The 13354-nt window shown below is 42.6% G+C and overlaps 1 protein-coding gene across 1 annotated transcript in view; it reads left to right on the top strand.

The window, feature by feature from the left end:
• The window catches only part of CNTNAP5 (contactin associated protein family member 5), an 865111-nt gene that overhangs the window by 740291 nt on the left and 111466 nt on the right, over positions 1-13354 (top strand).

The raw sequence follows: 13354 nt of genomic DNA, 5'->3' as shown, positions 1-13354 counted from the left end.
TCAGACACAGACTCTTGCTATTTCTCTTGCACTACTTTTTCTTGTGTTTTTTTTTTTTTGTCTTTCTTCTTTGTTTGATCTTGCTTTAACTATTTACAGCATTGGAAATAAAGAATGGTGTATAGGACTAAAACAAGGATCAAAACTGGTGGGCCCCTGAGTTGAATCAGGCCTGAATGGCATAACGGAGTAATACATATTTAGTCCGATAGTGACTTCTGTAATGCATTGCCTGTATCCATAGGAATGGCCTGACAGGTACAGATAGATGTGCCTGTGGGACCACACAAAAGATGCTTTGGGGGAATCTTGCATCTCAGTGCTCTGGAACTATCTTACTTAGAGTTCAGCAATGTCCAACCAGAACTAAGAGGATCATTCATTCTCAGAACAACATGATGGAAGCAAAAAAGAGAGAGGGAGAGAAAGACTAGAAGGATAACTGGTAGTTCCAGAACTATTTGGTCTTGAAGAGCCTTCAAGAGAGAAAAGAGACAATATGGGTTTTAGACCTCTTAATTATCAGAAGGCATTTGTATGATTAGAACTCTTAGTTGTCAGTCTTTCTTTCCATAGGGTCTCTGTGAGGTTAGAAGGCTGGCTGAGGACACTGGGGCCTGGATTAACTGGTTAACATGGGTCAGCCAGCTAATTCATGGCATAGCTGAGACTAGAAGCCAGATCTCCTGATAATCGGCCCAACAACCTTTCCTCTAAACTGGATGACCTTACTGTGATGTGGTTGAACTCTAAGTAAGATAGTTCCAGAGCACTGAGATGCAAGATTCCCCCCAAAGCATCTTTTGTGTGGTCCCACAGGCACACCTGTACCTGTCAGGCCATTCCTATGGATATAGACAATGCACAACAGAAATCACTATATCAGACTAAATATGTCTTACTCTATTACTCTGTTATAATATACTAGAGACCCAGTGCATGAAATTCTTGCATGGGGTTGGGGAGTTCCTCAGCCCGCCCTGCACCCTCTTGCAATCCGGGACCCTTTGGGGGATGTCCAACTACCAGATAGGGCCTAAACTGGCAGTTGGACATCCCTCTCACAATCTGGGATCACTGACTCCTAACTGCTGGCCTGCCTACCTGCCTCATCACCCCCAACCACTCTGCCTACCTGCCTCATCACCCCTAACCACTCTGCCTGCCTGTCTGATTGCCCCTAACCACCTCTGTCTCTGCCCTGCTGCTGCAGCTTCATCTGGAAGGATGTCTGGAATGACATCTGGAAGATCATTTGGCTATTCCATCTAATTAGCATATTATACTTTTATTATTATAGATACTCTATGGACACTATTCTAATTAATGCACACATTAATTCTCACAATAACCCTGTGTGATTGGTGTAGTTGTAGAAACTAAGACATAAATGTTTAATATCTTGATTAAAATTCTACAGCAAATAAAGAGAATAGTTGGGACTCAATCCTCCTTCCCAAGACTGACAGCTTATTCTGTATACTCCACCACAACAGCTAAACTAAGAGTGTTATATTTTTTGAAACATATCATGTTTTAAATAATTTTAATTTATTTAATTGGTAAGGCATTATTGAACTTTACCTTATTCCCTGTATTCTTATACTCTAAAGCCCCCTGTCATTGAAAAATGTACTTGAATTAATGGACACCTGCATTTTAATTTATTTTTTTAATTTTATTTATTAATTTTAGAGAGAGAGAGAAAGGGAAATGGAGGAAGAGAAATAGAGAGAAATATTAATTTGTTGTTCTACTTATTTATTCATTCTTTGGTTAATTCTTGTATGTTTCCTAACAGGGGATCAAACCGGCAACATTGGCATACAAGGATGATGCTCTTACCAACTGAGCTACCTGGTTAGGGCTGGACACCCACATTTTTAAAACCCTGGCTAAATGAAGGAAGCAAAGAGAAACCTGTGCCTTGCTTGTTTATTTTAAGTTTAGATCTCAGTGCAAAGGTAAAAGTGCAGGCCTGGCAGCTCCATCTAACTCATGGGAAATAGGTGTCCAAGTCATGGTTAGTAATGAAGTGCCCCCCTCTCTTCACTCAGCCTCAGGTAGAGAATCACCACCCAAAAGCCCCAAACCCACGCCCCCACCATTGCTCTAGGGAACTCCTATCGCAGTAGACATTGATGGATGGCACAGAGATTTAGGATACTGGGCATTTCCTGCCATCTCTCCTCACTGCAGAGGCACAACTAAGATATGTGCTCATTCACTCATCCTTTCATTGACTCTCTGGGTGTTTACTAGTCCCGCTGCACAGTGTCAGGGCCTCAGGGACTATGAAGATCAACAAAGATAAGCAGGATAGAGTTCTTTCTAAACATAATGAGAGAGAGAGAGAGAGAGAGAGAGAGAGAGAGAGAGAGAGAGAGAGAGAGAGAGAGACTGCCTTAAATTTCCTGGAAAACAACCTAGATACATAAAATATCCAAGTTGCTCATATGTCCCCAGCAGACCAACTAGAAGTCAGAATTTGCCTGATTTAAGGATGAATCTCCTAAGAACTCAGGGATTGTAATAAGAAAGTAAAATAGCTTAAGTGATAGTGGATTCCTTGCTTTGGAAGTCATCAAATAATAAATAAATGACAGTTTATTAGGGATACCATAATAAGAATTCCAGCAGTGAATGACCCAGAATAATGAACTCTGAGTGTGTTTCCAAGTCTGAGATTTTGTGATTTTGTATTCCTTTCTTGTGTAGCCCTGCATCTGTATTTCTTTCTGCCAGAGTTTCACTTGCAGACTTTGGAATGCTTCAGTGAGGAATTAAGAACTGATATCCCTACAGCTTGTTCCCAGTATGTTGGTGGTGTTAGGCCACTGATATAATTGCCAGTGAACAATATAGGTGACCCTGTATTATAAAGAGGTAGGGATATTTTAATGTGACTTGGATACATTCCGGTGAAAAATAAGCCTCTGAAAATACTAATGGAAGTTAAGAATATTTATAGATGGAAACAAAAGATTAGGAGATCAAATATGGTAAAGGGTTAACTGGGAAAAGTCTTTCTCTAAAAGTTTTATAAGATTGATTCTCACCTTCCTGAGATGGATTAAGGGTCTTCTGTTGGTTCAGGTTTCTTAACCTTTCTTTGATGTAAAGTGCCTTTGGGAATCCAGCGGAAATGATGATAAGAGCATCATGCTTAAAAGGAGTTCTCTTTGTTCTCCTGGGAGGAAGAAAGTGCCCACAGCCATTGTCAATCCCAGCACTCAGGGTTAAGAAGTCAGGGGTGAAGACAGCGGGTGACCTGTGTAAATACTGAGTGGAATTCTTGGCTTGCAAATTCATTTAATAAGGTTCCCAGGCCAGGGAAAGAAGAGCAATGTGACTTAAAGTCATGTTTGCAGGCCTCTTCCTGGCAGGGACTGGATTTGGCAGGTTCGGAATTCTTTGACCTTTATCTTTTTTCTTGAAATTTCTCCCACTAGAGAGTTATTCAGGTTAAGCTGTCCTCTTATCTTTTCAAATGAAAACACGTTCTTCTTCTTAAAGAAAGAAAATCATTTTAATTCCTGGGACAAAAGAATAGAGAGAAGAGGAGGCATTTCTGTCTCAGAGGGTCCTTGAGAAAAAGAAGTCCATTGTGGTTTCATAGCCAGGGCTTTGGTCCACAGGCAACTTCTCAGAGACCTGGCCTTTGGAGGAGAAAGGGCATTGGCGGAGAAAAAGGGTCTGGAGGAAGAGACATTAAACTTTTGCAGAATTTTATTGAGTGATGGCTCTGCCTCTCCATAGTACCATGGGCTCTCTCCCTAAATAATTATGTTTAACATTCACCAGGTTCTACCATGTGTCAGGCACTGTTTCATGTGCCAGAGAGACCGAGATAGATAGTGTCCTGGCCTGCCTCTAATGGTCTATTCGGGGAACAGAGACATAAGACATACTGAAGGTGACAGTGTGATGTAAGTGCTGGGCTAGTCTATTAGGGGTCCAGTAAGGCAAAGAAGGGAGTGGACAATGCTTCTTGAGAGAGGCATAGTGCCCCTGGCATTGGGCCATGAAATAGAATAAGATGCTTTTTTGTTTCTTATTTTATTTTCTCTATTTCAATTCCCTATTCAATTCCCTATTCTACTTGTTTATCATCAATCCTTCTTGGTCTCTTTAAATAAAATATAAAATACGGCCCTGGCTCAGTGGTTCAGTTGGTTGGAACATCATCCCGTATACAAAAAGGTTTATGGTTCAATTCCTGGTCAGAGCACATACCTAGGATGTGGATTCAATCCCCAATCAAGGCGCATAGGGTAGGCAACAAATAGATATTTCACATATCTCTCTCTCTCTTTCCCTCTCTCTCTCTCTCTCTCTCTCTCTCTCTCTCTCTCTCTCTCCTTCTCAACATATATTCAAGTAAGGGTTTAAAATATATATAAAATATATATTAATATAAAATATGTGCTAATTCTAAGGCCATCCATCTGTGGTTAGATCACTTGGGTTCAAAGTATAAACAAGGCTTCCATCACCCTCCCTTGGTGGCTGCCAAGCACCCTCCAGCACTGAATAGTCCCTTCCACTTTGCTTCATCGTTTCCTTTTTATCAATCTTTTTTTTAAACATGTGCACTCACACGGTGCACTGTCTGTCTGTGATTGCACACACCTTGGAGGGAATGAGGGTAAACCCAGACACTTTGCATTTCCAAAATCCTGAGTCCAGGGAGACAGTTATGAGGAGAAATCCAGGGAGGGGCCTCTCCCAAGTGTCAACCTCGCAGCCACTCCCAGAGCAGAGGGGGCCCGGGCAGTCCCACGGTTGCTGCTTTCTCGGGGAAGACTGTCAGTGCTTAACTGTGTCCCCTGTCAACTGTGCCCCCACACTGACGCCAGCATTTGGGCATGTTCTGAGCTTCCTCAGAGCATCAGGAATTCGGTTGCACAGCCAGAGAAGAGCCTGCCTCAGAAGGCACATTTCCTTGGCCTTACTACTCCCTGACTACTTCATTCTCTGGGCTTGTATCAAGCAAACGTTGATACTTTTGAACTTAAATATCCCAAAAGTCTTTTGCTACCTCCTGGACTCTTTTTAAGTTTGTTCATTTCCTATATTTCTGGGCTTCCAGATCATCTTTTCCTGGGAAATACCAGGTCCTGTGGTCAGGTCCATTCTCCATTCCACAGTAATGTGGATGTGGATATGACACACTATGGCCTTAAGAGGGCGATCAAGAGTTCCTCCCTCTCACTTCCTCCTCTAGTGGGAGCACAGCAACATGGGCAGGAATAAATGGCACCTCAGTATCATGCAGTCAATCCACTGTGCCAAGTGGTGGGCCTGAGAGGAGAAATGGAGGCATAATGAGAAAAGCTGCATCCAGGTAACCTTTCTTGCTTCTCTTTGTTGTAGTGATGTTTTCATGTTGTGGTATTTAAAGTCCTTAAGGATTGCTATGTACCAAATTGGGTCCAGCCCTAAAATTCACAAGCTAAAGTGCTGGCTCCTGTGGCTATATTTTTAAATTGAGAAAGTAATTAATGTTAAATGATATTATAAGGGGAGAGCCCTGACCAGATAGGGTTGGGGACCTTATAAGAGGAGATGCCAGACTCTCTCTCTCTCTCTCTCTCTCTCTCTCTCTCTCTCTCTCTCCCCCCCGCCCCCTCCCAAGTGAGGGCACAGTACAAGGTGGCCATCTGAAAGTCAACAGGACAGTCCTCACCAAACACTGAATTGGCTGATGCCTTGAAATTAAAGGCTCCAAAACTGTGAGAAAATGAGTTTCCATTGTGTGGGCCACCCAGCCTGCAGCGTTTTGTTATTGCAGCTCAATCAGTCTGAAACAAAGGTCAGATGAAACCATGGAGGTAGAGCACATAGACTGCAAAGTACAAAATTCATTACATTTTCTTATTGATGATAATAACAATATGGGGACACCAGGTCCAGATGGGCATGGAAATATTAATGGGTGTTGATGTTTTTTGTTTGTTGTTTTGATTTTCTTTTTCTGTTAATCCTCACCTGAGGATATTTTTTCATTGATTTTTAGAAAGAGCAGAAGAGGGGGGAAGAGAGAGAAACTTCAATGTGAGAAAGGCACATTCACTGGTTGCCTCCTGCATGCAGCCCAACCTGGGCTGGGGGTTGAACCTGCAACCCAGGTACATGCCCTTGACCGAGAATTGAACTTGTGACCCTTTTGGTGAACAGGCTTATGTTCTAACCACTCAAGAACACTGGCCAGGGCAGAGTATTGATATTAATACTGTTCTTCCTGAGATTCCATCCCATCACCTGTAATGTACCTGTGAGAGGCAGAGTTGTTTGGGCAGCGGGACTGTGGAGCCTTTATTCTTTGATATTATTTTGAGAGCCTCTGGGGTCTTCTCACTTTGTACTTTCCCAGTTTAAATAAGTCTTCAGAAATTTTCTAAGAATTGAGCAACTGTTTGTTTTTACAACCAGGCCGATTACTTACAATATAGTGTGAGAATCAAGAGAATCAGTACCTGCTCTTAGGTGCCATTGCAGAAAGAGAAAGGGGAGAGACAGGTGTACTAGGTGCCTGGGGTTCTTCATCCATAACTTTGGGAGAATTGGTCCAGGGCCTGGCCGCAGTGTTGTTGGGGTAATGAGATCCTGTTTGTAAAGAGTTTGAGGAACTCAGATAAAACACAAAAAGGAGTTATTACACACAAACCAAAGAGCTTGCTAGTTACGGAGCCACTTTCATTTTCTGTGTTGTAAGCCAGGGGTGGAGAGAATGGGGCACTGGAAGCTTAGCTTTTGGACTAAGCCTCTAATTAGAGGTTCAGGATTAAGGAAGTGGTTACTTCTATGTGACAAGAATTTTATCAGAGAAAATGCGTGTTTCCATTCTCCTTAGCCTGCCTGACCAACACAGTAGGAAGTCCCGGCTCAGGTCACTCACCTCTCTGTGCAGCTGGCATTTTTGCAGCAAGAAAGCCTGGGATTATAACTATTTCTCTTGATTCAAAGTCACAGAAGCTCTGTTCCCACTCTAATAAGTAGCTTGACCTCTCCTATTTGGAAAGGAGGGCTCCGGAAACGGACTGCCCTCTCTTAGAGCTGCAGTGGAGATGGTGACTAGGTTTTCAGCCCTGCAAATCCACTTCAAACTCCAAGTCTGCTCACACAAAACTTGATCAAGCAGCCAGGAAACAGTCCCCAGCAGCTCATACTCACAAGGAGGTTCGTGTGTGCCTGGACACAGACTCCTGCTTTCTATATGTCAACTCTTTTCGTCCTCACAGTGGCTGTGAGGTTCCTCCTGACACCTCCCACTTCACCAATGAGGGCTCTTAGGCACCGACAGGTTAAATGACTTGTCCCTGAAGACACAGCAAGGACCATGGGGCTGAACATCACACGCTGCCAGTCTCACTTTTTAACTTGCAGATATTCTGCTCTGTTCTCTGACCCCACCTTGTCATGTGTGCTGTTCTCAGGGAAGCGGCCATTTTCTCCCTGGGGTTTGTGTTAGCTTTCATGCAGGCTGGGTGCTCTGTCAAGAATGTCATATTCACTTCCTGGGGTTCCATACTCAGCTTTGTTTGCAAAACGCTGGTTAAAAGATGACCCAGTAGATGCGTGCTCACACCCTGCTGGGATATTTGAAACTATATTGCCAGTAATAGGAGGTGCCAGGCATCTCTTATATTTGGCAGATTGTACTCCAGTGCGCACTGGCGCACACAGGACTACCAAGTGAAAACCCTAGTGTTATCACTGAGGCCGTGTCTGTGATGCAGGCCCCGGGGTGGCTAGAGTGCCAGCACGGAGGCTCGCCAGCTGAATCTGACAGTCCCTGCCTGTGGAAAGTGTGACGTGAAGGAGCTCATGGGGGAGTGCTCTGCTCTTGAAATAAGTGATTTTAGTGTTGTTAATAGGACCAGACAGAACATATTTGGTTTACAAAAGCACATGGAATACATGCATGTTCTTATTTAAACACGAGGGATGGATGCACAAATATATTGTCCCTCTCATTTTTAAGCTCCTTCACAATGACATGAAGAAATGTAAAAATGAAAGAAGGTAGACATGCAAAAGGCGAAGCAGAGCAGGGCTTAGGGTAGGGAAGAAGTGTCCCACATTTTGGAAATCGGGCAGCATGTGGAGGCAGCAGGCTGGCTCCCTTCAAGTCTCTGCGAGGGGAGGACGTCCAGGAGAGGCTCAGCCTGGGTGCTCTGTGTACTGGGCAGCTGCTCCAGGCATGATGACGGAAAACGAGGTAGGATTACTCAGGGAGCTGCTGACCCCAGACCCGTGTTTCCCTGTCCAGGCATATAAGCAAGTTTCTTTCCACCTCCATCCCAGAGGTCCAGAAATTTACGTGGTAGTCCATGGACATTCGAGCAGAGTTTGCAAAGCTGAGGGCCAGCTGAGCTACAGGGCTGCAGACAAATGTGAAGGGACGTCCGTACAGGAGGCTGTGGGGCCCTGGCCTTGATTTTTCCTTCTTCCAAGAGCTCTTACAATTTGGCTTTTCTTTCTCCATGCAAGAGATTAGACGGTTTCTATAAAAGAACTGAACAGCCCCATGAATGATAGCGATGCCGCACTGGAAAACATAGCTTACCCATATGGCCACCTGCCCTTGAGTCCCACCTGTTGACAAACTCAGCTGCTGCATGTAGAATTCTCAGTCCAGTATACAGTGCCCCAGTCACAGTGTGAACAGATAGCTAGGGCCATCTGATACCTCCAGGATGAAAGACAAAGAACAAAACAAATAAACAAAGGTACTTGGAGAAAACAAAAATAATGCAAGAGGCAGAAAAAAACATTAAAAACAGTGTCTTCAGAGAGGTGGAAGAATATATAAATCTATGACACTAGAATATGATACTTTAAAATAAAACTGGCAAAAAATAAAATAAAATAAAACTCTTGGAAATGCTGTAGAGGAAATTATGAAAAATCTAGAAAATTGAGAAATTTCCCAGAAAGTTAAACAAAAATGCAAAAATGTGGACAATGAGGACAGAAGATAAAACATCAAAACATGAAATTCAGTATCTAATAGGATCTCCAGAAAGAGAATAGATAGGGAGAGGACATTAGCAAGGATATAATAGAAAATACTTTGTAGAATAAAATAAATGCAATGTAAACGTTTGCTTCCTTACCCAACACAGTGAACAGAAGCAGACACACACCGAAGCACAGGCACACCCGAACTCCGTCTGCTGAGGACCAGCAGCGAATTTCACAGAAAGACTGGTGATTGGAGATAATGGAAGACCATCTTCACAATATTTAGGGAAAATGGCTTCACACTAGAATTCTATGGTTCTTCAAGTTATCAGTCCCATGTTATGAATGAAGGGATAAAAACAATTTAATACATAAAATGGCAGAGGTATCTCATGAGGTATATCTGAGACATCAGAAATACTTTTACTGAGATGTTACCTGATATGTATGTTAGTTATTTAATGCTGCATAAAAAATTAGCCCAAAATTTAGCACGTTAAAAGAGCAAACATTTGTCACCTTTCACAGTGCTGTGAGCGGTCAGGAATGTGGGATTGGCTCAGCTGGATGATTCTGGTTCATGTCTCTCATGAGGTCACACTCTTGTCCGGCCTCAGTAACCTGAAGGGATGGGACAATCTGCTTCCAAGATTTATCCTGTGGCTCTTGACTGGAACTTTCAGATGCTGGTTCTTTGATTTTTCAATAGGGCTGAACAGAGGACGTGTCTGTTGGCCACCCGCCCCCGACCACCCAGCCCAGAGAAAGTGGTGAAGGGAAAGGGAGAGAGAGAGAGGAGAGAGAGAGAGAGAGAGAGAGAGAGAGAGAGAGAGAGAGAGAGAGAGAGAATACTAAATTCAATAGCACCACCTGGTACAATGTGAGGTTGTGGAGGGAGGTTACATAAAGATATGAATACTAGGAGGCAAGCATCATTGAGGGCCACCTTAGAGGCAGTCTGCCACAAGGTGCTTTCCCTGAAGAAAGAAGTATATAAAAAGGGCCCTACCCAGTTTGGCTCAGTGGATAGAGCATCAGCCTGCAGACTGAAAGGTCCCAGGTTCGATTCCAGTCAAGGGCATGTACCTTGGTTGAGGGCACATACCCAGGAGGGGGTGTGCAGGAGGCAGCTGGTCGATGTTTCTCTCTCATCGATGTTTCTAACTCTCTATCCCTCTCCCTTCCTCTCTGTAAAAAATCAATACAATATATTAAAAAAAAAGAAGTATATAAAAAGGAAGATATGGGCTCCAGGGAATCGGTTACCCACCTCAGAACAGGCAAGGTGATTTCAGGGTAACTGTCTGCAGAAGTCCTAGTGAGCAGCCACTGGTTCTCCACTGGGCATGATTTTAACCACCAGGTAACACTTGGTAAAACCTGTGGACATTTTTAGTTATTAAGATGAAAGGCAATGCTGATATATAGTGGGTAGTAGCTAGGGATGCTGCTAAACATCTTTCTTTGTTGTTAATCCTCACCCAAGGATATTTTCCATTTATTTTTATTTTATTTTATTTTATATTTTTTAGAGAGAGAGTGGAAGGGAGGGGAGAGACACAGAGAGAGAAACACCAATGTGAGAGAGACACATTGCTTGGTTGCCTCCTGCATGGGCCCCAAACCAGGGCCAGGGATCAAGTCTGCCTCCGAGGTATATGCCCTTGACTGAAGTCAAGCCCAGGACTCATCAGTCTGAGGTCCGACACTCTATCCACTGAACCAAACCGGCTAGGGCACTGCTAAACTTCTTAATGACCCAGGACAGTAAACCCTCCCCCTGCCACACACACTAATTATCAGATCCAGAATAGCTGTGAGGCTGAGAAAACCTGGCCTAGGATGAGTCATGCAATAAAGGGATTTTGGAGGGAGGCACTTAGGGACAATATGCAGGCCCTAGCGATCAGCAAAGTGTGATATTTACATCAGACAAACAACATGGACTTCGAAATCCAACCTAACCGACATTGTGGCATACCTGTCCTGGAGGCCAGGGGAGGTAGGCTCAGATGTGACTAGGTCCACGAAAGGTAATTCCTCATCTACCAGAATGGGAAGACAAAACATAATGTCTAAAATGGATAAAATCAAGAAATAGCAATGCATTTAATATAGTTGAAGGGAAATAAGACGAAAACTGATAGAACTGAAGAACTTATGAGGAGGAGGGCCTTGGAGTAGGAAGAAGTGAGGCAGTGATTGTTTCATCGTATTAAGTCTTTCTATACTATGTGGCTTTTAAAATGCAGTATTTCTATAAACAGTATTTAAATGCATAAAAATCTGTTGCTTAAATATCAAGATAGAGGTGTACAGTATAGCTAGTAGAAAACTAGTTATTTTCCCCAGTTATAAATGCATAAAACTATGTAAGTGATATTGGCTGAAGGCACCTTTATTTTTTTTAAATATACTTTATTGATTTTTTTTTTTTTTACAGAGAGGAAGGGAGAGGGATAGAGAGTTAGAAACATCGATGAGAGAGCAACATCGATCAGCTGCCTCCTGCACACCCACTATTGGGGATGTGCCTGCAACCAAGGTACATGCCCTTGACTGGAATCAAACCTGGGACCTTTCAGTCAGCAGGCCGATGCTCTATCCACTGAGCCAAACTGGTCAGGGCTGAAGGCACCTTTAAAAAGTGTTTGCACAGTTGCATGCAGACCTTGTTTCCAAGTTTTCTATTAGTGAGTTGAGTCCTTCCATGAATGAATGGAAGAATAAATTAATTACATAATTTATTTGGAAACACTCAACATAACAAATGATTCCACTTCCTATTTAAATAGTCCATTGCAAGACCACTAAGAAGTGCCCCATTGACAAATCTATTTCAGACCTTACCCTGCGAGCTCTAGGACATGAATGCTTTTTCTCAGCCTTCTGTATGCGTGGATACCTCATCTAATCAGAGGCCCTGTAAGTGTCAGCTGCCTTTTAAACGTTGGCTTTATTGTGGCAGTTCTGGCTTTTCTGAAGGAAGAATGCACCCTCACTGAGATATGTCATCCATGCCCATGATTTCAGTTAGTGAGGAGGTATCTTACTTGTTTTAAAAGAATTGAGGGGCACTTTATTCGACTGTCCCAAAGAATCCTCAAACTCTGTATGTTGTAAACTGACCTCAAGTTTAACCCTGCCTCCCACAACACACACACACACACACACACACACACACACACACACACACACACAGAGCTATACCTTTTCTGCTTGTGTTTTCCCTTCCCAGAAAAGTGCTCTACATTCAACTCAAGTGCCCAAGTCAGAAACCTGCTTCATCCACGTCTCCCTCTTTCTTGCCTCTCCAGAATCTATCAATCAGCATTTTATTCAGTCTTCTTGCATTACATTGTATTTACTTCTTCAGTCTCATTTATATATACCCAATTTTTTATGTTCCCACTATGATTATCTTCATTCTGGCCACCTTAATATCAGAATCAAATTATTGCAACAGTGTTCATATACTTCTTCTAGCCTCTAGGCCTGTGCCCTTTTAATTCTCTCTTCTGACCAGGGTGATCTTTTTAAAATTCAAATATATTCATGTCATTCATTTTTTGATAACTCCCCATTGCCCTTGAGCAAACTCCCTTCAATTCTAGATTTTTACTTTCCTGTGAAGTTTTCATTCTCATTATTCTCACCCACTGTCTCCTCATTCCACATTGAATTATGTTCAGATCACTGAGGGCATCATGTCTGTTTCCCCTCAAGTTATTGCACATTTTGTTACCTTTGCTGGAACATCCTTTCCTTTCCCACCTTCATCCTTTCTTTGCTGGCAAACTCTTATATTTTCAAATCTAACTTCAATGTCACTTCTGGGAAGCATTTCTGGTTCCCAACCAAAAGTGGTGGCCAGCGCCCTTCCTATGACTTCCGTGGTGGCCTGTTATAGAAATGGTCACAACCTCTAGAAACTTGTTGGATCCATCACTACAACACTCACTGAAGGAACCAGCACTGGTCTAGCACCATTCAAGCACCCAGTGTCCATACACAATAATTATGCCGCCATTAGATACATTTTCCAGTGAAATTGCTTAAGAGCTTTTAATGACAAGAGGGCACAGTGTGTGTGTGTGTGTGTGTGTGTGTGTGCACGCGCGCAAAAGAGCATTTTTAGAAGCATATCTTATGATTCATATTTAAAAAATGTCACTGTCATATCTTCACAGCTAAGAATCAAAGAGAAAAAATTAAAATAGATTACCACTTTACTTAAAAGCATGAAGCTAAAATGAGAAGAAAACCTTAAGACATAGCAGAATCTAAAAATGGTTTATTCTTATCCTCTCATTTCTAATTCTGATAGGTGTTTTTCCTTTCAAAGTATGTTAAGGGTCTGAGAAAAAAATATATCCAAAAAGAG

The sequence above is a fragment of the Myotis nattereri genome, assembly GCF_964212035.1.
Source record: "Myotis nattereri genome assembly, chromosome: 7".
Taxonomy (NCBI): domain Eukaryota; kingdom Metazoa; phylum Chordata; class Mammalia; order Chiroptera; family Vespertilionidae; genus Myotis; species Myotis nattereri.
The sequence above is the reverse complement of the archived record's forward strand: the minus strand, read 5'-3'. Positions and strand labels throughout refer to the sequence as shown.